Source organism: Bubalus kerabau, chromosome 10, assembly GCF_029407905.1.
Source record: "Bubalus kerabau isolate K-KA32 ecotype Philippines breed swamp buffalo chromosome 10, PCC_UOA_SB_1v2, whole genome shotgun sequence".
NCBI classification, from domain to species: Eukaryota; Metazoa; Chordata; class Mammalia; order Artiodactyla; family Bovidae; genus Bubalus; species Bubalus kerabau.
In genome coordinates this window covers 100,841,341-100,866,752 of record NC_073633.1, presented here as the reverse complement: position 1 = coordinate 100,866,752, position 25,412 = coordinate 100,841,341, and positions in this window count along the sequence as shown.

The following is a 25,412-nucleotide window of genomic DNA, read 5'->3' as shown; positions in this document are numbered from 1 at the left end:
AAATGGCAACATTAAAGGATTATTTTGGATCTGAGAGTTAACACAATCTATATTAGCTGAGGTAATAGTAACTACTATAGTAGGAAAAAACAAAATAGCACTACACAATATCCATTTAGCTCATCCACATAAAGGTCAAAACAGATTTCTGATCTAAATGAATAGATGTTATCAGATATACATTAGAAATCCCTGGTTTTAGGTCTTAAAGGTCTATCATTTTCAGTTCATTTCCAGAGTTCCTAGAAAGAAAAGTGAATGGAATATTGTTTGTGAGAAGATTTTATGAACAGTGCCAGTAACTGGCTTTCATAATATCTGCCAACATTTCCTTGGCCATGAACTAGTTGCATAGTTACATTTTACCAGGCTGGTGTGTGCTCTGTTGGGTGTATAAATGGACTTGCTGAATATTAAATCAGGCTCTACTACACATTCTTATTCTTCCAATTTGCAAATCAGAAAATGAAGATTTAAGGAGAGTTTGATACACTTGACCAACTCATGCAAAGATTTGACTCACTGGAAAAGACCCTGATGCTGGGAGGGACTGGGGGCAGGAGGAGAAGGGGATGACAGAGGATGAGATGGCTGGATGGCATCACCGACTCGATGGACATGAGTTTGGGTAAACTCTGGGAGTTGGTGATGGACAGGGAGGCCTGGCGTGCCGCGATTCATGGGATTGCAAAGAGTTGGACATGACTGAGCAACTGAACTGAACTGAACTGAACTGATACACTTGATGATGTTCACACCACAAAAGTAATTGCAGACTTAGGAGGACTAGTTCCTCTAACTTGTATGCTACAGATTCTGTTAACATGTATTATAAATGGAGAATAAATAAGCAATTATTTTATAAAGTTTTCCAAGACTGAAGTTATCATTTTGGTAGATTATTATTAAAGGCCATTTGCAAAGATTCAATATGTGATAACTCAACATGCAATTACTTAGTATGCCAATTTAAAAGAATAAGGTCATGGGTCTCCATTTCTGTTGAGAGGACAAAAGAAATATAGCCTATCTCTAATCTTATATTAATGCAAATTAATTAATGAAAGTGTAGTTCAATTGTTAGCAAACATTTGGGGCCTTCATAGATTTCCTAGGTACATCACTCTAATTAGAAATATATAATTCCATTATCCTTTATTTTCATGCCATTAGATTAACAGCACTTGAAAGGGAAAAAAAAAAAATGCCAGTATGTCCCAAATGAGATGTGTGGTTTTTAACACGCAGTAACCTTCACCTAGAAGAGCTATTCCAGGCAGGTCTATGAAGCCATGGGGTTAGGGAATTTAGTTACTCTGAACTTGCTCAATGGAATCACGCTGCTTCAGATCCTAGACACTCAAATTTGCTTTCACATTAACTGGTAGATTCTCAAAGCCTTAGTTAATCTAGTTCAAAAAACAAATATGTTTTTCTCTTTCTTGGACCATAAAGAAGGCTGAACACCAAAGAATTGATGCTTTTGAACTGTGATGTTGGATATGACTCCTGAGAGTCCCTTGGACTGAAAGGAGAACAAACCACTCAATCCTAAAGGAAATCAATCCAGAATACTCATTGGAAGGACTGATGCTGACGCTCCAATATTTTGGTCACCTGATGCAAAGTGCTGACTCATTGGAAAAGACCCTGATGCTGGGAAAGATTGAAGACAGGAGAAGGGGATGACAGAGGATGAGATGGTTGGATGGTATCACCAACTCGATGGACATGAGTTTGAGCAAGCTCTGGGAGTTGGTGATGGACAGGTAAGCCTGGTGTGCTGCAGTGCATGGGGTCCCAAGGAGTTGGACATAACAGAGAGACTGAACAACTCAAACACTTATTTATTTTTAATTAGGTTTCTTCTTAACTCTATCATTGAAATATAATTATCTCATTTACTGGTTTTCTAGCTGGAATGAGAGTGCTCTTTTAAGTAGAAAGATTCACCATGATTAATTTTAAATTAGGAAGTACCTGGGAGTGCTCATATGTGATTTTTAAACAATTTTTTAACCATAAAAATGAGCATACACTGTTATTCATAGGACACAAATGTGGTAACACATTGTGGTAAATTGAAGATGCTACATTCAGATGTCTGCATACCTTGCCCCTATTCTCCTGATATTCTCTAACTATATAAAGTTAAGAGAGAATCGTTAAGTTGGATAAGTGTAGTCATGCATCTTGGCTTAGGAAATGGATGGGATGAATGGGAGATATGTTATAAATTGTTCTTCTTTTAAGCTAATGTTCTCTAGGAGAAATCATATATCATCTTACAATTGATCACCTAAAGATCAAAACTGTAACTGCAGGCCAAATTTTTCTTTTGTAAATCAGATACAATAAAAAACTCACAAAAGAATTGACTGTGCTATGCTTGCTTGTTTGTTTTCAAGCTTCTGTAGAGCACTATATTTTTAATGACTATTTGTAGTCCCTATTGGACTTCCCCAGTGGCTCAGTGGAGAAGAATCCACCTACAATGCAGGAGACGCCAGTTCGATCCCTGAGTCAAGAAGATACCCTGGAGGAGGAAATGGCAACCCACTCCAGTATTCTTGCCTGGAGGATTTCATAGACAGTGGAGCTTGGCAGGCTACAGTCCATGGGGTCGCAAAGAGTAGGACACAACTGAGTGACTGAGCATGCATGCATATAGGTCTCTATGATGAATTGACATATATAAAAAATGGTTTGACCACCGGTGAGAGGCACTGTTTTAAATCAAATGATTATTATTAATGAAGAGAGCATTGGTCAAAGAGAGTTATGCTTTTATTTGTTTATAAGGGAAAAACTTGAGAAAAGTTTCTCCAAAATGGCATTTAATTATTTACTTTTTTTCCCAATGACAACAATAGATTTGTCAAGGAACCTGTAACTTCAAATGTCTGGTCCTGCAAATTTGGGTACAATTATAAAGTGTGTGTAATCTTTGTTCAGGAAAATTACTATTCTAAGAGCGTCGGGAACTGACTTCAGGCATGGAAATACTCCACTGCTGCGGCTGCTGCTGCTAAGTCGCTTCAGTCGTGTCTGACTCTGTGCGACCCCATAGACAGCAGCCCACCAGGCTCCCCCATCCCTGGGATTCTCCAGGCAAGAACACTGGAGTGGGTTGCCATTTCCTTCTCCAATGCATGAAAGTGAAAAGTGAAAGTGAAGTCACTCAGTCGTGTCCGGCTCAGCGACCCCAGGTGGACTGCAGCCTTCCAGGCTCCTCCGTCCATGGGATTTTCCAGGCAAGAGGACTGGAGTGGTCGCCATTGCCTTCTCTGAAATACTCCACTAGATTTTGCTTATTGTGTGTAAGTGAAGATAACAGGAGAATTTCTCTCTGCTTCATATCTGTTACAGGTTCAATCTTCATTGGAGACCAACATATTTTCACCAGACAGTTCTTTGATTTCCTGAGTTCAGCACCTACATTTTCTGGCTTGACAGACATGCTATTGTTAAAGTAGATTTTTCTCACTCTGTTTTTTGAAAGTTTAAATCTGGCAGCTTGCCAGCTCTTTTTTCCTTCCAGCCCAGCCTCACCATTGTAGACTCCTTATATAACATGATTGACAGCATAAGAGACAATAAGTTATCAACTCCCATTGAGCTAGTTTAAGGCAAAAGTCCAGAAATTTAGTGAAATTGAACCAATTTGTGGATACTTAAAGTTCTGAATTGTATTCTCGGATTTCTTCCCCCCTCAGTGTATTTAACCATAGTAAGCTTTAGTTTGACATCAGAGTTTACTCCTTTAAAATCAGTATATGTTACACAATTATCTTTTATTTTTATCCTTTTGGTAATCTAATTACATTAGACAATACCACTGGAAAAGACCCTCATGCTGGGAAAGACTGAGGGCAGAGAATGAGATGGTTGGATGGCATCACTGACTCAATGGACTTGAGTTTGAGCAAACGCCAAGAGGTAGCGAAGGACAGGGAAGCCTGGTGTGCTACCATCCATGAGGTTGCAAAAAGTTGGACCTGATTTAGTGACTGAACAACAATAAATACTATAATCATTTTCTATTCATTATCCTTTTGGTGATCCACTTTGCATTTCTGTCTAATTATGAGCAGTATAGAGAAGCAGGTACAGTGGATGATAACAGGTTTAAGAAAGTTTTAATAAATTAAATGCATGTTGAAGTCAAAATATCTCAAGAGTGCAATGAATGGGGAAAGAACATGAAAGCTACTGTGCTGAGCTATGCTTAGTCACTCGGTCGTGTTCGACTCTTTCCAACCCCATGGACTGTAGCCTGTCAAGCTCCTCTGTCCATGGGGATTCTCCAGAAGGAATACTGGACTGGGTTGCCATGCTACCCTCCAGGGGATCTTCCCAACTCAGGGAATGAACTCAGGTCTCCTGCACTTCAGGCAGATTCTTTACCATTTGAACCACCAGGGAAGCCCAAGAATACTGGAGGGAGTAGCCTATCCTTTCTCCAGGGGATCATCCTGACCTAGGAATTGATCTGGAGTCTCCTGCATTGATGGAGAAGGAAATGGCAACCCACTCCAGTGTTCTTGCCTGGAGAATCCCAGGGACAGGAGAGCCTGGTGGGCTGCCATCTATGGGGTCGCACAGAGTCGGACACGACTGAAGCGACTTAGCAGCAGGAGCAGCAGCTCCTGCATTGCAGGTGTATTTTTTATCAGCTAAGCTACCAGGGAAGCCCCTGAAAACTACTATCATTTTACAAAGAGTTAACCCCAAGGGAATGAATGCGGAACAATTAGAGTAATATTGGAGCTTTCTGGACCTAACATTGCTAGTCCTCCATTGTGTATAGGGCTTAGCAGTTTGAACGAGTCCTTGTCAGTGTTCAAAAGGAGGAGAAAATATAGTGAAAATAGAGACTAGAAAAAAGGTTTGAAAAGCTGTAAATTCTCTGTGGAGTGAGTAATCCAGTAATTAGAGCTGCCAAAATGTGGTATATGTCCTGTTGATCTCAGGTCACTATGAATCTGGTGAGTCTCCATTAAATGCTAAGAATTATTGGTTTTCCAACTAACCCGATTACATGGGCCTCAAATTATATTAATGTTAAAATGGTAGACACAAGAAAATAAAAGGAGAGACTAGCCTATTGCTCAGGGTAACTGACTGGACTGTGTTCACCATTACTCAAATTCACGTGCTCCAGCCCTAACCCCTAATGTGACTATGTTTAGAAACAAGACCTGTGAACAGATGATACATGAACTGCAAGGATGGGGCCCCAGTCCAATTGGGCTGCTGCCCTTCTAAGGTGAGAAAGAGATACTAGGGCATCTTCTCTCTGTTATATAAGGACACAGCAAGAGGACAGCCATCTGCAAACTAGGAAGAGAGACAGACCATAACTCAATCATGCTGACACATTGACCTTCAAATCCCAGCCCTCAGAAGTATGAAGAAATAATCTTCGTTTAAGTCACTCAGTCCGTGGGGTTCTGTAATGGCAGACAGAGTGTAGTAATAGTTCTGAAAAGGAATCTAGATTCTGCCTCTCATCTTTAATCTTAATTACATGAAAGGCTGGCTCATGGGCAATGCAGATCTTGGATTTGAAAGCATAACTTCAATTGCATTGGTAGATGGGGCTAAGGCCTTCAGAAAATATATATGGTCTGTTTCACGTTTAATAAGAGCTATTTCAGGGTCATTTACCAGGCTTGTGGACTTAGAGAAAGATTGGTTATATTCTTAGTGATTATAAATAAAATATTGATAGTAATGAAAAAGAGTGGCCAGTCTAAACTGGATTATGCCATTTGCCAACTTCCCAAATGGGCTGGTTGCCCAGTTAGTTTATGGAGCCCATCAATAAGTAGCACTGTGCTGGGGACATGGACAATCATGAAAAGTATTTAGGAAAAAGAAAGTAAAGGAAGGAGGGGGTGACAAAGAGGAAGGGATGGGGGGCAAGGAAGAGAAGAAAAGACTTGGGAAAGTATTATTTTACTTTTAGCAGAATCGGCCCTTCTGGCTCTCCTGTTTCCTGGGTATCACGGATGCGATATATACCCAATAAGCATAATAGATGGATTCAGGAACTAGAAAATATTTGAATAACATTAACTTCAGCATTTTACTAGGTCTAAATGACTAGGATAAATAAATTAACTGCCATCCATATACAATCAACAAACTTCCATTATGAGGCTCTTGAGAAAAACTTGCTAAAGGACAGAACTTACAGTTGATTTCCAGAGACCAATGCCTCTCAACAAAGGATTGCATCATAAAAAATGATTTTTGAGAAGGGACTGTGATGTTGAATTATAAGACACGTGGTGGAAATTTTTATTGTTTCTTTATCAGCTATTATTTGTACATGGGTGGAGTTTCTAATGTTTTAAAAGATATGTTCTGTTGTTTTTTAAAGCATCAGTGCATTACTCAAGCAAGCTGGAGTCCTTCATTGAGAGAAAATGTAATATTCTGACAAGCCTGTCCCTGGCCCCAGGACTTGCAAAACTCTGCACTGATTCCCCATTTTATTCAGAATAGAACTCAAAACCCAGCTAGACCCTGAATGGCTTACACTGCTGCTGTTACTTTTCACCCATTTTCTTATTTCTCTCTTAACCATGTACTCTGTCCCAGTTCAGTTCTGTTCAGTTCAGTCACTCAGTCATATCCGACTCTTTGTGACCCCATGAATCGCAGCATGCCAGGCCTCCCTGTCTACCACCAACTCCTGGAGTTCACTCAAGCTCATGTCTATTGAGTTGGTGATGCCATCCAATCATCTTATCCTCTGTCATCCCCTCTCCTCCTCCCCTCAATCTTTCCCAGCATCAGGGTCTCTTCAAATGAGCAGCTCTTTACATCAGGTGCCAAAGTATTAGAGTTTCAGCTTCAACATCAGTCCTTCCAATGAACACCCAGGACTGATCTTCTTTAGGGTGGACTGGTTGGATCTTCTTGCAGTCCAAGGGACTCTCAAGAGTCTTCTCCAACACCACAGTTCATAAGCATCAATTCTTTGGCACTCAGCTTTCTTTATAGTCCAACTCTCACATCCATACATGACTACTGGAAAAACCATAACCTTGACTAGACGGACATTTGTTGGCAAAGTAATGTCTCTGCTTTTTAATATGCTGTCTAGATTGGTCATAGCTTTTCTTCCAAGGATCAAGTGTCTTTTAATTTCATGTCTGCAGTACCCATCTGCAGTGATTCTGGAGCTCAAAAAAGTAAAGTATCTCACTTTTTCCACTATTTCCCCATCTATTTGAAACGAAGTGATGGGACTGGATGCCATGATCTTAGTTTCCTGAATGTTAAGTTTTAAGCCAACTTTCTCATTCTCCTCTTTCACTTTCATCAGGAGGCTCTTTAGTTCTTCTTCACTTTCTGCCATAAGGGTGGTGTCATTTGCATATCTGAGGTTATTGACATTTCGCCTGGCAATCTTGATTCCAGCTTGTGCTTCCTCCAGCCCAGCATTTCTCATAATGTACTCTGCACATAAGTTAAATAAGCAGGGTGACAATATATAGCCTTGATGTACTCCTTTACTGATTTGTAACCAGTCTGTTGTTCCATTCCAGTTCTAACTGTTATTTCTTGATCTGCATACAGATTTCTCAGAAGGCAGGTCAGGTGGTCTTGTATTCACATCTTTTTAAGAAGTTTCCACAGTTTTTTTGATCCACACAGTCAAAGTCTTCAGTGTAGTCAATAAAGCAGAAGTAGATGTTTTTCTGGAATGCTCTGGCTTTTTCAATGATCCAGTGGATGGTTGGCCATTTGATCTCTGATTCAAACTTATCAGGGCTGCGATTTTAGAGTCTTTACACTGACTAAATCTACTTGCTAGTATTAGTCCTCCGGGTATGAGCATGGCCAGTTATTTCATTTCCTTCAAATCTTGTTCAAATGTCATCTAAGAGTGACTCTGCCAGTTTTTCTCCACTGCCCTCTTGCTCTCTCTGATCCATCATTTGCCATTCTTTGGTGTTTCTTGTCTTGGGGATTGACCACAATGGATTGTATCACTAGGACTCCTTGGCCATCTTCCTCCAATTGGGTAAAATCAATAGCAAACCGAGGCCAGCAGTCATAGGGTAAAAGGAAGGAGATGTGAAGATGTGGTGTAGTTCTTTCCCTCTCCCCTCCTTGTTTTCTTACTTGCAATTCTGGAAGTTGCACCCCTGAGAATAGCTCCTATAGCGTGGCCCCTTTGACGTGACCTCAGCTCTCCACAGGCTCTGATAACAATGTGTCCTCCTTTGCACCTTCAGGTATAAAGGCAGAAAAAAGTTCCTGCTGTTACTGCCCACTGAGTGCACCAACATTTCTAAACCTAGTTTGTGTGTTAATTGCTAAGTTGTGTCCAACTCTTTGTGACCCCATGGACTGTAAGCCTCCCAGTTCCTCAGTCCATCGAATTCTCCAGGCAAGAATCCTGGAGTGGGTAACAGTTCCCTTCTCCAGGGGATCTTCTCAACCCAGGGATCGAATCTGGGTCTCCTGCGTTACAGGGAGATTCTTTACCAATAGAGCTACCAAGGAAGCCTTAAAAGTGAAAAGGGTTTACAAATTCTCAATCTCACAACACGTTCAGCTCAGGTTGACAAAGGACTCTGACCCATGACTTCCTTACTCAAAGATTATTAAAATGTCTACCATGTCTTGGGTTGAAATGTTATTAGCTACTATGATAGGAAAAATGCACATAGAGAATCAAACATTTCTCTTCTTAAGGGATGCACATTACTTCTGTTCTTTTATCACTGACCAGAACAAAGCACGTGGACATTGGAAGAGAGGAGAAAAGTCTGCTTGCACTCTGTGTCTAAAGGAGGAAAAAAAGAAATGCTACTGATAAGCACTAATAACTACCCATTGTATCTGATAACTTGTGTTGATTAACATGTGGTAAACATTATAAAAGAAGTGTAATTAATACTCCCAAAGTGCACATATGAACAATATGTATACATATGTAACAATTGCCAATGATAAATATCAATTACACAAATCATAATCAGAAGAATACAGATTTTAGTCTTTTTGTTCACAAAGCCTTTGTAGTTTATTGAAATAAGATGCTTCAAAAAAGCCACTAAAATATTAATTTCTGATGAATAAAGCATTTTTAATTTTCCTTATTCATGATCCTTGAAATTAGAATATTTCTTTAAAAAGTTTAAAATTAATTTAAGTTTTAAATAGAGCTGAATTAAACTTAGAGAAAAGCTACAAGTATATTGACATTAAATTTACAAGTAGTGTAACAGGGAATTCCAAGGACCTCCTCAGAGCTGTGCAAAATAATGCTAAATTGTTATACATTATTTTTCTTTGAGAATAACATATGGACCCAAGGATAAAAGCACAGAGCTATCTTTTATGATTTATGGTGCTCTCTGCTTACCCAAGGCTCATTCTTGTTCTTTCCTTCCCCTTTAGTAATAAAACTTGGTCATTTCCAAAATATTTAAGATGATATTCACTTTATGCCTGTCCCAATAAATTTACAAAATTCTTCATGTTCCTTCCAAACAATCTTTACAACTCACAGATTTATTGCTCCCTACATGGCTAAATACCAAGCAGAACTATGTCAGTAATGAGCTGGCAGTAAGTATAGAGTGAGATAAGGAAAATAAAACAGGAAATAATATAATACCTTCTTTCTACCTTTGGAATTTTCCTAAAACACCTTTATAGATACAATTAAGGTAAACAAATTTAACAGTAAAATGCTGCTGGTAAAACTTTTAAAGTTGAAAATGACTAGCCTCCTTACTTTTGATGGCTTTAGCTTATCTAATTAAATGCAGAAATCAGATTCTCAATTCAGTGTACAAAACCATCAACATCCAAGTTCAGGGGTAGGGTATTACCTGGCCAAGTGCCTCCAAGGGGGATAACAGTTTGTTCAGAAATTTTAAAGTTTAAGTTGATAAAACTGTGTTGTGAATTGGTGTATGTATATCACACACACATTCTTTATGATACATTATTTTTTTTTCCCCTCTCATGGTGAATAAGTCAGTTAGAACTTGGAAAATTTTTTATGAATTTACCTTATACTTATTGAGCTTCAAGGTTCTTTGTTTCTGCTGAATCACACTGTGGAAAATTTGTAGGGATGGGAACTAATTATCATTTTGACTTTATCTTCTACTGAGAATATATAACATTGTATTAAGCAATAAATGGTTTCTATAAATCTGTGAAGTCCAGATCTTTTTATTCTTCTGAGAGAAAATGCAAGACCATTAAAAAAGGCTTGCTGTCTTTACGAATGACTGTTAGATTGCTTGGATATTGAACTCCAGAGGTAGCCATAGTAGAAGTTCACTGTGACTCAGCTGGTAAATAATCTGCCTGCAATGTGGGAGACCTGGATTCAATTCCTGGATTGGGAAAATCTGCTGGAGAAGGGAAAGGCTTCCCACTCCAGTATTCGGGCCTGGAGAATTCCAGGGACTGTATGGTCATGGGGTTGCAAAGAGTGGGACAGTACTGAGCAACTTTCACTTTCACTCTCTTTTTCATGTCTATGTAAACTAATACTAGAGGGTATAGCAATTAGCATAAGAATGTTAGAAATGATTTTATATTGTTGAATTGAATGATGTTCAAGATTTGGTTACTGGTCAAAAATATTTCACATGCTTCTCTGACCTTGCCTGAAAGCATTTGAGAAGCTGGTGAGCAGAGCAGTTTGATCAGAGACATGAGTTTGAGCAAACTCTGGGAGACAGTGAGGGACAGGGAAGCTTGGTGTGCTGTAGTCCATGGGGTCACATAGAGGTGGACACAACCGAGCAACTGAACAATAGCAGCAACAATAACAGAGAGCAGTGTAGTGAAGTTCTGCTCTTAAAATTCATTCTTTCCAGGATCCTGCCTCTAAATAAAGGTTTCCACTGCTCGATCCATTGAAAAGTTTAGCATCATTTTGCCACTGGGAGATTGTTAAGATGCCTCTCTGACTGGTGGCTTAGACAATGAAATGTCTGCTTGCAATGTGGAGACCAGGGTTTGATCCTGGGTCAGGATGATCCCCTGGGGAAGGAAATGGCAACCCACTCCAGTGCTCTTGCCTGGAAAATCCCATGGACAGAGGAGGCTGGTAGGGGAAAATCCCATGAACAGAGGAGGCTGGTAGAGGCTGGTAGGCTGTTTGTTTCTCTACAAACAAAACTAAACAACAAACAAAAACAGATAAGAAAACCTCTTCTGTGCTTAGGATTTAGAGCTGGAATATCTGCCAGTCCATAAGAACAGACATAAGTGTTAAATGAATTGATTTGCCTCCTTCAGAATGATCAGCTGGACCATTTTGCATCTCCTCACCTTTTGAAGCTGTTCTTGATTCCCTAGTTTGGGCTTAGACACCTTGCCTTTTTGATCCTATTGTAACCATTAAGGATTCTAGCTGAAACAGAATTTACCTGATTGTATTTAATCCCAATCACTGCTAATATGCTTGCCTCTCCACAGTACATTCATTCCCCACCATTAGATTCATTTGTTATGTAAATAAATATATTGAGTTATAATCATATTTATATCTGGCCTGGAAGTTTCCTTAGAGATAATGAGGAATAAATATCGATATATATCATAATCTATGTAAAGACTAGGAAAACACAGCATAATTGTGACACTTTGAAACTTCTGATCTTTCCTCTTTCTCATGCCTCAGGCTGTCATACTGGCTTGGTCTATTTGAACCTGATGATCAAATCTACCATTAAATTAAGATATAAAATATATGAACAGCTGAAGATGGTATTTCTCTTTCAAGATACGTTAGAATTAAAGCTTAGTTTATCAAGTTAATGCTTCAGAATCCACCTGAGGGATATCATCTTTTGTTCCTGAAATTCTTCCTTCTCAATATATGCTTACACTCCCTAATATACATGGATAGAATCACAGAAAGTATAGTCTTCATACAGAATTAGCTACAATATGCAACCACCATTTGGATCATTGACAACATATTTTTTTCAAGTTACAGAAATTATACAAAGCCTTTAATTGGACACCTGAGCTGTGATGCTAGGATTTTATGTTCTCTATCATGTATAAGTTCCCCTCCCGGTGGACGTCAGACTTTAAAGTGGCTCCATGATTCCAGTTCTTAGTGTCCTCATGCAATCCCTTCGCCTGGATCGTGTGTAAGACGGGCAACTTATCTTCAACCAATAGAGCCGGTCAAAGGGAGTGGGGTGTCACTGTACTGATACCAGGTTAGTGTCCAAGAATTCAGTTCGATCCTGACACTGTCTACTGGGAGACAGCACTCTGATGCCATCTCATCAGGTACCGCAGGTTAAGGGTCAGTCCTGCAAGACTGCCACTTCCCTCACCCCATCTTTCAAATGCCACTTGCAAGCCCAAGTTGTTCCCTGTGCTTCTGACTGATCAACTATAAATCAGAGATCCCCACATCTCCCAACTTGGATCTGATCAATTTGATGGAACAGCTCACATAATTTAGATAAACATCTTACGTATTAGATTACAGGTTTATTATAAAATGTTCTAACTCAGGAATAGCCGGACTGAAGAGATGCATGGGGCAAGGCTTGGGGAGAGGGCCGGAGCCTCCATGCCTGGCCCAGGTGTATCACTCTCCTAGCACCTTCACATGTTCACAACACAGCCCTCTGGACCCTGTATGCTTGTTTTTGTTGTTGAGTTGTTGTTTTATGAAAGTTTCACCACTTACACAAGATTGATTCAGTCACTGGACATTGAAGGTTGAACCTGTTCCCTAGTCCCACCCCTGCCCTCAGAAGTCAGGAGGTGGGAACTGAAAATTCCAACCTACTAATCACATGGTTGGCTCCACTGGCACCCAAGCCACATCCTAGGAAATACCAAGAGTTCTGAGAGCTGTGAATCAGAAACCATGCACTAAGAACAAATATATATGACAAGTATATTTTGGTCAACTGAACGGTCAATACGCATATTTTTAACAAATCACAGAATTGAACACCTGAGCAAATGACCCGTTTAACCTGTGCCTAGATTTCCATTGCACACAGAGTGTGAGATGACAAATATGTGTTCTTTTTAAACCTCAAAGTTTCTGGTAATTTCTTATACAACATAGACAACTAATGAAGTCCTTATCCTCTGATCACAGACCACTGACAAGATATTAAAACATCTTACAATTTGCTTACAAGTAGCAAACAGTGAATCGTTAGTACTGGCTTTATGGACACACATAGACCAACTGGTTTTGTGAAACACTGGTAACTACCAGGGGAAGACGTTTAACTACTGCATCTGCAGAAACATATGTGAAATGTTACAGGAATGTTCCTTTCCTCTGTGATGTTTACCATATCCATATCCATATCTGGCTAACAGTCAGGGACTATACATGGACTTATTTTGCAATATTTCCTGGGGGACAAATGAAAAGTACCATATAAGCTGTGCACACGTACACTTTGTGTGGGGCCGACTCTTCTCATTTATGTCTAAGTGTTTGTCATGGTTTACATCAACTCTATATGGACACTTTCTGCAACAGACTGTGTTTAAGAAGCACAAGAAAAGCTTGCATAAAAGGCTAAAGGGGTGCATATTGACATGCACAATTTAAACTTATTAAAATGTGTTTTTCTAGCCTGTTTTCTTCCTTTCTCATCATGCTTTTATAAATAAGTAGCAGAACAGCACCTGAAGCAGTTGTGATGCGGTGTCCTCACCATGAAATTCTTGTTTTTCTAGTCTCCCTATAGCTCGTCACACTCAGTAAGTTAAATGTAGCCCCTTCTTCTTAGACTCCTTTACTTCCATACTGGGCTCCCTCCCCAAGTGGATTATTTACATTCCTCCAAAAGGTTTAGAAAGTACGAGTGACCCCATAGACGGCAGCCCACCAAGCTCCCCTGTCCCTGGGATTCTCCAGGCAAGAACACTGGAGGGGGTTGCCATTTCCTTCTTCAAGGCATGAAAGTGAAAAGTGAAAATGAAGTCACTCAGTCACGTCCAACTCAGCCACCCCATGGACTGCAGCCTACCAGGCTCCTCCGTCCATGGGATTTTCAAGGCAAGAGTACTGGAGTGGGGTGCCTTTGCCTTCTCCAAGTGCTATATTTAGTCACTAATATTTTATTTTCTCACTCAAATTCAGTTCAGTTTCATTGGGGACATACTTTACACCTTAACAGCTTCTTAAACACAGGTAATCTAACAATGGTAATTTAAGCTTTTATCTTGCACCAATTAAAGCTCAATATTGAAAAAAAAACATTAAAAAGAAGTTTTTTAATTGGCAGATAATTGCTTTACAATACTGTGCTTGTTTCTGCCATACAACAACATGAATCAGCCATAAGTTTACACATGTCCCCTCTCTCTTGAACCTCCCTCCAATCCCTACACCATCCCATCCCTCTAGGTTGTCATAGAACACTGGAGTGAGCTCCCTGTGTTACACTGCAACTTTCCCCTAGCTAGCTATTTGACACATGGTAATGTATGTTTCAGCGCTACTCTCTCAATGCACCCCATTCTTTCCTTCCCCAATTGTGTCCACAAGTCTGTTGTCTATGTCTGCATCTCTACTTCTGCCCTGCAAATAGGTTCATCAGTACCATGTTTATGGATTACATATATATGCATTATTATAGGATATGTGTTATTTCACTCTGTATAACAGGCTCTAGGTTCATCCACCTCACTAGAACTCACTCAAATTTATTCCTTGAAAAAGAGCACTTTTAAAAGGTGTTATGTGGTGAGCTGAATAATGCCCTCTCCTCACTTACGAGGTGCCAAACATGTCCACTTCCTAACCCTTGGAACCGCTGAAACTCATATGGTAAAAAGGACTCTGCAGATGCGATTAGGTTAATGATCTTGAGACGAGGAGATGGTCCTGGATTATCTATGTGTATGCAGTGTTACCATGAGAATCGTTGTAAGGAGGAAGCAGATGAGTCCAAGTGACAGCAAGAAGGTGGAAGCAGAGGTCAGAGAGGAGCAAGATGCTGGGCTGATGGTTTGGAAGACAGAAAAGCGGGAGGCGGGGGACAAGGAATGGAAGCCTCCTCTAGAAGCTGGAAAAGGTGAAGCCTTCTCCCCCAGGGCTTCTAAAAGGGAAGTGGCCCTGGGGACCTGCTCTAGATGCTTCACTTCCAGAACTGTAAGAGAATAAACATTGTTGTATGTTAGTGAGCTAAATCTGGGGCAAGTTGTTACAGCAGCAATAAGAAACTAATACATTTTTTTAAAAAGAGATGCCAAAAATAATTTAGACAGTCAAAAGCTACAGACTTCCCCAGTCTGAGAAACTCAGTGCGATCAAATATTTCTCTTGTAAGAGAGTTGATTCTTTTGTCTTTATATATGGCTAATGACCTTTTTTTTTTTTTTCCCTTAAAATGAACCCATTTTGTTTATAAGTTAGCAGAGCCCATTACCAAAATTTAAGTCTTACAGCCCCTGCCAAGAACAAGTTTCTTTAAGTTTGAACAGTTCTGGAACTAAGATAAGAGGTGATTTGGATCTGGATAAGATAGACATTGAAGGCTTTGCCAGAAGCCTGGACCAAAACTCTGTAGGGACTATCATTTTGGGTTTGTGTGGAGACCTCCCAACTATGAATTACATTCCATTTGGGAAAAACTCACAGAGTCAGCATCACATCCAGTCAAAATTGCCTTACCTAATGCAGCTTACCATACACACTGGAGTGTTTCTCCCCACAGATTAACACAGCGGCAAGAGCATAAAAAACTGAGTTTGAATTCTAACCAAAGAGAGTCAATTCAGAGAAAGTTTGCAGATATTCTGTGAATAGATACGCTTATTGTTGGGACAGAAGGATACAGTGCTTTGCTTAAGTGTAGCGGACAATAGTTTCTTATCCCATCTGTTTCTCATGAGAAAGGAAAATAAATTGCAGGAAGAAGTCAAAGGGTCTCAGAATTTCCCTTTAACTACTTAATTTCCCTGGACAGCAATTCTGGCAAATATGTGATTTTTCCAGCCCCCGCTTGAACATCTCCATGTATGGAGATGTTTCCATAGACAACCCTTCCATGGATGGTAAACTAGAAGTTTCTCTGTCAGAACTGAAACCTTCCTTCCTATAACCCCCAACCTATTCTTATCCTATTCAAGACGCTGCCCTTGGTGCTGTGACCCCAATAGCTGACAGAAGTGAACATCCCTGAGCTTCTGCTAATTATCAGAGCGTGGCTCCTCCTAACAGCTTCCCTCACCTCAGTTTTGCATTGATTTTTCTGTTTATCAAAATAAAAGTTGAGCTCAGTTGCAAAAAAACTCAGTTATATGTTGCTTTTTCTTGTATTTATTTATTTAGTATGTGGCCTTTTCTATTGTCTAGCAGGGATGGAATCTGAGAATAGAATAAACAAATTAAATGGCAGAATCCTCTTTCAAGCATAAATAAATTTTATGAAGCCATGACTCTAAGTTCATGAACATCTAAAACTGTTCTGTTTTCCCCAGTCACTGTAAAAAAAAATTGCTTAGCAGGGAGTAATTTCTTTTTCCCACTAAAGTATGCTTTTGAAAGATTTTCATGTCCATTGAGTCAGTGATACCATCCAGCTGTCTCATCCTCTGTTGGCCCCTTCTCCCCTTGCCCTCAATCTTTCCCAGCATCAGGATCTTTTCTAATGAGTCGACTCTTTGCATAAGGTGACCAAAGCATTGGAGCTTCAGTTTCAGCATCAGTCCTTCCAGTGAATATTCAAGGTTGATTTCCTTTAGGATTGACTGGTTTGACCTCCTTGCAGTCTAAGGGACTCTCAGGAGTCTTCTCCAGCACCACAGTTTGAAAGCATCAATTCGTCAACACTCAGCCTTCTTTATGGATGCTGTCACATAGAGAAAATAGCAAGGGTGATATCTAAAGTCACAACACTTGGAATATTTTCATTGTTGACTCATAAGTGGAGAGATAGGTAATAACCTTTTCTGATCCCGACACTGTGCAGACTTCATTCAATAGTCTAATGTATATAATGCTCTCTTTCCATCTCTAATAAAAGGAAACTGGAAGTGGTTGCCTCTGAAGCACTCTAGCTTCAAAGATTTCTTATTCTGTTGCAAAAAGAAAGGCCTCCATGTCTCATTCTTGAAATGTTGGTATCATTATTTGGTTGTTTTTGTATCTGGAACATGCATACACATATTCATCTGGCACTTCTCATTTGTGTAGCTGTAGGATTTAGTAACTGTACCTAACTTTTACCACCCGCCTTCAGCCCTCCAAAAAATGAAGCTAGGGATTTAATAAAGTCAGAACATAACGCCGCACTTCTAGTCTCATTTTGAGAATTTTATCACTCTCAGTTATTTGCAAAGGATAAATATATAATAATCCTTTGGGTGCTATGAAGCGAAGAAAATTTAAGTCTGAATCATCCCAAGGGTGTTATCAATGGACAGCTGTCCCCTCTGCTGGATGGTGATCAACCTGATTTTTGTGCTCCTTAGTCTATTTACCCAAGGCTGATATGTGGATTTTATGAATGCATGAGTGCCTCTTGGGCAGAAATTTTTCTTCATAAATTCTGGTAAATGAACTTGCTTTTAGTTGGAAAAGCAAATTGTCAACATATTTTTAATCTCTTTATCAGATTGTTAGCTTGGAAAATGTTAAAAGGAAAACATGCTTGACATATCTCTAGGTACTAGCTGGTCAGCTTACTAGCTTGTATATGTTTCCAGATACAATCTATGTACAATAAACAAACTAGGAGACTTCCTTGGCAGTCCTAGGGTTAAGATTTCTCCCTCCAATGCAGGAGGTGCAGGTTTGATCCCTGGTCAGGGAACTAAGATCCCACACACCTTGTGGACAAAATCAAAACCAAACAAAACATAAACACAGAAGAAGTATTATAACAAATTCAATTAAGGCTTTAAAAAAATGGCTCACATTAAAAAAAAAATCCTTTAAAAAAAGGTAAAAAATAAAGTCATCTCACATGCTAGCAAAGTGATGCTCAAAATTCTCCAAGCCAGGCTTCAGCAATACGTGAACCAAGAACTTCCAGATGTTCAAGCTGGTTTTAGAAAAGGCAGAGTAACCAGAGATCAAATTGCCAACTTCTGCTGGATCATCAAAAAAGCAGGAGAGTTCCAGAAAAACATCTATTTCTGCTTTATTGACTATGCCAAAGCCTTTGACTTTTTTATTGTGGACCATAATAAACTTTGGAAAATTCTGAGAGAGATGGGCATACAAGACCCCCTGACCTGCCTCTTGAGAAACCTGTATGTAGGTCAGGAAGCAACAGTCAGAACTGGACATGGAACAACAGACTGGTTTCAAATAGGAAAAGGAGTACATCAAGGCTGTATATTGTCACCCACCCTGCTTATTTAACTTATATGCAGAGTACATCATGAGAAACACTGGGCTGGAGGAAGCACAAACTGGAATCAAGATTGCCGGGAGAAATATCAATAACTTCAGATATGCAGATGACACCACCCTTACAGCAGAAAGTGAAGAACTAAAGAGTCTCTTGATGAAAGTGAAAAAGGAAAGTGAAAAAGTTGGCTTAAAGCTCAACATTCAGAAAATGAAGATCATGGCATCTGGTCCCATCACTTCATGGTAAATAGATGGGGAAACAGTGGCTGACTTTATTTTTCTGGGCACCAAAATCACTGCAGATGGTGATTGCAGCCATGAAATTAAAAGACATCTACTCCTTGGAAGGAAATTTATGACCAACCTAGACAGCATATTAAAAAGGAGAGACATTACTTTGTCAACAAATGTCCATCTAGTCAAGGCTATGGTTTTTCCAGTGGTCATATATGGATGTGAGAGTTTGACTATAAAGAAGGCTGAGCACTGAAGTATTGATGCTTTGAATTGTGGTGTTGGAGAAGACTCTTGAGAGTCCCTTGGACTACAAGGAGATTCAATCAGTCAATTCTAAAGGAGATCAGTCCTGGGTGTTCATTGGAAGGACTGATGTTGAAGCTGAAACTCCAATATTTTGGCCACCTGATGCGAAGAGCTGACTCATTTGAAAAGACCCTGATGCTGAGAAAGATTGAGGGCAGAAAGAGAAGGGGATGACAGAGGATGAGATGGTTGGATGACATCACTGACTCAATGGACATGGGTTTGGGTGGACTCCAGGTGTTGGTGATGGACAGAGAGCCCTGGCGTGCTACAGTTCATGGGGTTGCAGAGAGTCAGACACCACTGAGCAACTGAACTGAACTGAACTGAGAAAAAATAAATAGAATGAGAAAAAATTAAAAAATTTAAAATGAGGAATGTGATTTGGTATAGCCATCAAGGCTGAAGGACCCAAATATCTCACTGCTATTTTATTTATTTTCAAGCCAGCAAGCCACTCTTGATCTCAGTATTTTTGTGTTTTGAGGTTAAGCAGAAGAGTGTATAGATATGTGGATTTGCTGTGAAAGTGAGAGACAGAGCAATGAAACACTAACAATTGGAACTGGAATTTGTCACAACCTGGGTTTTATAGCATCCTCTCTTAATAGGTTCAGAGATATAAATCTTTCTTCCATAAACACATGTGGTTCCATCACTGAAAATGAGAACAACGTTCACGGTAGCTTTCCCATTCTCTCCCCCTTCACAACTGATGTATCTTCTTAGTATGTTCCTAATACTCCTGGTTTTATCTAACATTGTTTTGCATGAACATTTTACTAATATACACATGTTCATTATTGATTTTGGATGTTCTTAAGTTTATGCAAAAATACATTGCACTGTAAGAAATCCTTGGGTTTGTAATTCTGTCATTCCATATTATATCATCATGATTAATTCATCTTGTGGCATGTCCTTAATACTGGTTATGTCCTTAACATTTGGTGATTAATCCATTCTCTTTTGTATATATTTCATTGTTTTAACACAGGATTTGTCAACCTTGGCAGAACAACCGAAATATTGGGCTACATAATCTGTGGGTCTGAGAGGCTGTCCTGTGCATTGTGTAATCCTCAGCAGCACCCCTGGTGTCTTTATGGATACAAGTCTCATTCCCCACTTTCAGAGAACCAAGCGCGTCTCCAGACATTGCCAAATGTCTCCTGCAGACTGAAATCTTCAGAGGTTTAAAACCACTGGTTTAATGTATCACACATTGGTTATTTATTCATTATGCTATTGATGTGCCTGCATATTATTTTCATGTTTTGTATTATTCTTATAACTTTCTTGAAAAATGTCCTGGTGAGAATCTTGCAGGAGTTTTTGTCTAGATTGGAGACACTGGCTTGTAAAATGTGTGATCATAGAACTTTTCAGGATGATGTCAAATCCCTTTCCAAATGTACACCTGTACCTTCCATGTTAGGGCTTCCCTGGTGGCTCAGGAGGTATAGAATCTACCAAAATGAGGGAGACTTGGGTTTGATCCCTGGGTGGGAAGATTCTCTGGAAAAGGGAAGGGCTACCCACTCCAGTATTCTTGTCTGGAGAGTTCCATAGACAGAGGATCCTGGTGAGCTACACTCTGTGGGGTCACAAAGAGTTGGACACTATCACTTCCTGCCATGTTAAAAGTTTATTGATTCTTGTTTTCTACAAAACTTCATATTATCAGGCTTACCATTTGCCAATGCCAGTTGAATAATTATAAAATAACAAATCATACTGATTTGCATTTTCCAAATTAGTATTAAGACTGAATATCTTCTCATTTGTAATATTTATAGCTATTCAGTTCAGTTCAGTTCAGTTGCTCAGTCGTGTCCGACTCTTTGCGACTCCATGAATCGCAGCATGCCAGGCCTCCCTGTTCCTCACCAACTACCAGAGTTCACTCAGACTCATGTCCATCGAGTCAGTGATGCCATCCAGCCATTACATCCTCTGTCATCCCCTTCTCCTCCTGCCCCCAATCCCTCCCAGCATCAGAGTCTTTTCCAATGAGTCAACTCTTCGCATGAGGTTGCCAAAGTATTGCAGTTTCAGCTTTAGCATCATCCCCTCCAAAGAAATCCCAGGGCTGATCTCCTTCAGAATGGACTGGTTGGATCTCCTTGCAGTCCAAGGGACTCTCAAGAGTCTTCTCCAACACCGCAGTTCAAAAGCATCAATTCTATGGTGCTCAGCTTTCTTCACAGTCCAACTCTCACATCCATACACAACCACAGGAAAAACCATAGCCTTGACTAGACGGACCTTTCTTGGCAAAGTAATGTCTATGCTTTTCAATATGCTGTTTAGGTTGGTCATAACTTTTCTTCCAAGGAGTAAGCATCTTTTAATTTCCTGGTTGCATACACCATCTGCAGTGATTTTGGAGCCCAAAAAAATAAAGTCTGACACTGTATCCACTGTTTCCCCATCTATTTCCCAAGAAGTGATGGGACCGGATGCCATGATCTTCGTTTTCTGAATGTTGAGTTTTAAGCCAACATTTTCACTCTCCTCTTTTACATTCATCAAGAGGCTTTTTAGTTCCTCTTCACTTTCTGCCATAAGGGTGGTGTCATCTGCATATTTGAGGTTATTGATATTTCTCCTGGCAATCTTGGTTCCAGCTTGTGCTTCTTCCAGCCCAGCATTTCTCATGATGTACTCTGCATAGAAGTTAAATGAGCAGGGTGACTACATAAAGCCTTGATGTACTCCTTTTCCTATTTGGAACCAGTCTGTTATTCCATGTCCAGTTCTAACTGTTGCTTCCTGACCTGCATATAGGTTTCTCAAGAGGCAGGTCAGGTGGTCTGGTATTCCCCTCTCTTTCAGAATTTTCCACCGTGTATTGTGATCCACATAGTCAAAGACTTTGGCATTGTCAATAAAGCAGAAATAGATGTTTTTCTGGAACTCTCTTGCTTTTTCCATGATCCACCAGATGTTAGCAATTTGGTCTCTGGTTCCTCTGCCTTTTCTAAAACCAGCTTGAACATGAGGAAGTTCACGGTTCACATATTGCTGAAGTCTGGCTTGGAGAATTTTGAGCATTACTTTACTAGCATATGAGATGAGTGCAATTGTGCAGTAGTTTGAGCATTCTTTGGTATTGCCTTTCTTTGGGATTGGAATGAAAACTGACCTTTTCCAGTCCTGTGGCCACTGCTGAGTTGTCCAAATTTTCTGGCATATTGAATGCAGCACTTTCACAGCATCATCTTTCAGGATTTGAAATAGCTCAACTGGAATTCTATCACCTCCACTAGCTTTGTTCATAGTCATGCTTTCTAAGGCCCACTTGACTTCACATTCCAGGATGTCTGGCTCTGGGTCAGTGATCACACCATTTTGATTATCTGGGTTGTGAAGATCTTTTTTGTTCAGTTCTTCTGTATATTCTTGCCACCTCTTCTTAATATCTTCTGCTTCTGTTAGGTCCATACCATTTCTGTCTTTTATTGAGCCCATCTTTGCACGAAATGTTCCCTTGGTGTCTCTAATTTTCTTGAAGAGATCTCTAGTCTTTCCCATTCTGTTTTTTCCCTCTATTTCTTTGCATTGATTGCTGAGTAAGGCTTTCTTATCTCTTCTTGCTATTCTTTGGAACTCTGCATTCAGATGCTTATATCTTTCCTTTTCTCCTTTGCTTTTTGCTTCTCTTCTTTTCACAGCTTTTTGTAAGGCCTCCCCAGACAGCCATTTTGCTTTTTTGCATTTCTTTTCCATGGGGATGGTCTTGATCCCTGTCTCCTGTACAATGTCACGAACCTCAGTCCATAGTTCATCAGGCACTCTATCAGATCTAGTCCCTTAAGTCTATTTCTCACTTCTACTGTATAATCATAAGGGATTTGATTTAGGTCATACCTGAATGATCTAGTGGTTTTCCCTACTTTCTTCAATTTCAGTCTGAATTTGGCAATAAGGAGTTCATGATCTGAGCCACAGTCAGCTCCTGGTCTTGTTTTTGCTGACTGTATAGAGCTTCTCCATCTTTGGCTGCAAACAATAGAATCAATCTGATTTCAGTGTTGACCATCTGGTGATGTCCATGTGTAGAGTCTTCTCTTGTGTTGTTGAAAGAGGGTGTTTGCTCTGACCAGTGCATTTTCTTGGCAAAACTCTATTAGCCTTTGCCCTGCTTCATTCCGTATTCCCAGCCAAATTTGCCTGTTATTCCAGGTGTTTCTTGACTTCCTACTTTTGCATTCCAGGAGGGCCTAGAGGAGCTATTCCACATTCAAGGTCAGAAGGGGTGGCTGTGAGGAGATACCCCAAGTCCAAGGTAAGAGAAATCCAAGTAAGACAGTAGGTGTTGCAAGAGGGCATCAGAGGGCAGACACACTCAAACCATACTCACAGAAGACTAGTTAATCTAATCACACTAGGACCACAGCCTTGTCTAACTCAATTAAACTAAGCCATGCCACTGGGGCCACCCAAGATGGGTGGGTCATGGTGGAGAGGTCTGACAGAATGTGGTCCACTGGAGAAGGAAATGGCAGACCACTTCAGTATTCTTGCCTTGAGAACCCCATGAACAGTATGAAAAGGCAAAATGATAGGATACTGAAAGAGGAACTCCCCAGGTTAGTAGGTGCCCAATACGCTACTGGAGATCAGTGGGGAAATAACTCCAGAAAGAATGAAGGGATGGAGCCAAAGCAAACACAATACCCAGTTGTGGATGTGACTGGTGGTAGAAGTAAGGTCCGATGCTGTAAAGAGCAATATTGCATAGGAACCTGGAATGTCAGGTCCATGAATCAAAGCAAATTGGAAGTGATCAAATAAGAGATGGCAAGAGTGAATGTAGGCATTCTAGGAATCAGTGAACTAAAATGACCAGAATGGGTGAATATAACTCAAAGACCTATATCTATCAATCTGCTGAAAAATAAGGTAATACAACAGGGGAAGAAATGGACAAAAGTATAAACATACATTTCACAAAGGAACACAAATCAGTAAGTGAAAATGAAACTCGCTCAATCTTTCAATCTTTGTGATCCCATGGACTATAAAGTTTATTGAATTCTCCAGGCCAGAATACTGGAGTAGCCTTTCCCTTCTCCAGGGGATCTTCCCAACAAAGAGATTGAACCCAGGTTTCCCACATTGCAGGTGGATTCTTTACCACCTGAGCCACAATGGAAGCCCAAGAACACTGGAGTGGGTAGTCTAACCCTTCTCCAGCAGATCTTTCCAACCCAGGAATCGAACCAAGGTCTTCTGAATTGCAAGCAAATTCTTTACCAACTGAGCTATCAGCAAAGTCCAAATGACGAATAGAACCATGAGATTTGTCAATGTAGTTCTGTCAAATTTTGCTTTATATATTTGAATACTATTTTATGAGGTGCATCTATGTCTATAATTGTATATATTCTTGGCAATTATATATATAATACATAATATAATTATAATATAATATATAATAATATATAATTATATACATAATTCTTAGCAATTATATATATATATTATATATATATATAGGGCTTCCCAAGTGGCACTAGTGGTAAAGAACCTGCCTGCCAATGGAGGAGATGTAAGAGACATGGGTCAGGAAGATCCTCTGGAAAAGGGAATGGCACCTCACTTGCCTGAAGAATCCCATGGACAGAGGAGCCTGGCGGGCTACAGTCTATGGCACTGTAAGTGTTGAACATGACTGAGGCACTGGCACACACATATAAATACATTTATATACTGATATACTATTTGTAATTTTATATATAAACAGGAAGGAGATCCAACCAGTCCATACTAAAGGAAATCAGTCCTGAATATTCATTGGAAAGACTGATGTTTTTGTTTTGTTTTGTTTTTTATTTTATTTTTAAACTTTACAATATTGTATTAGTTTTGCCAAACATTGAAATGAATCCGCCACAGGTATACCTGTGTTCCCCATCCTGAATCCTCCTCCCTCCCCATACCCTCCCTCTGGGTCGTCCCAGTGCACCAGCCCCAAGCATCCAGTATCGTGCATCGAACCTGGACTGGCAACTCGTTTCATACATGATATTATACATGTTTCAATGCCATTCTCCCAATTCTCCCCACCCTCTCCCTCTCCCACAGAGTACAAAAGACTGATCTATATATCAGTGTCTCTATTGCTGTCTCGTACACAGGATTATTGTTACCATCTTTCTAAATTCCATATATATGCGTTAGTATACTGTACTGGTGTTTTTCTTTCTGGCTTACTTCACTCTGCATAATAGGCTCCAGTTTCATCCACATATTTAGAACTGATTCGAATGTATTCTTTTTAATGGCTGAGTAATACTCCATTGTGTATATGTACCACAGATTTCTTATCCATTCATCTGCTGATGGGCATCTAGGTTGCTTCCATGTCCTGGCTATTAGAAACAGCGCTGCGATGAACATTGGGGTACACGTGTCTCTTTCAATTCTGGTTTCCTCAGTGTGTATGCCCAGCAGTGGGATTGCTGGATCATCAGGCAGGTCTATTTCCAGTTTTTTAAGGAAT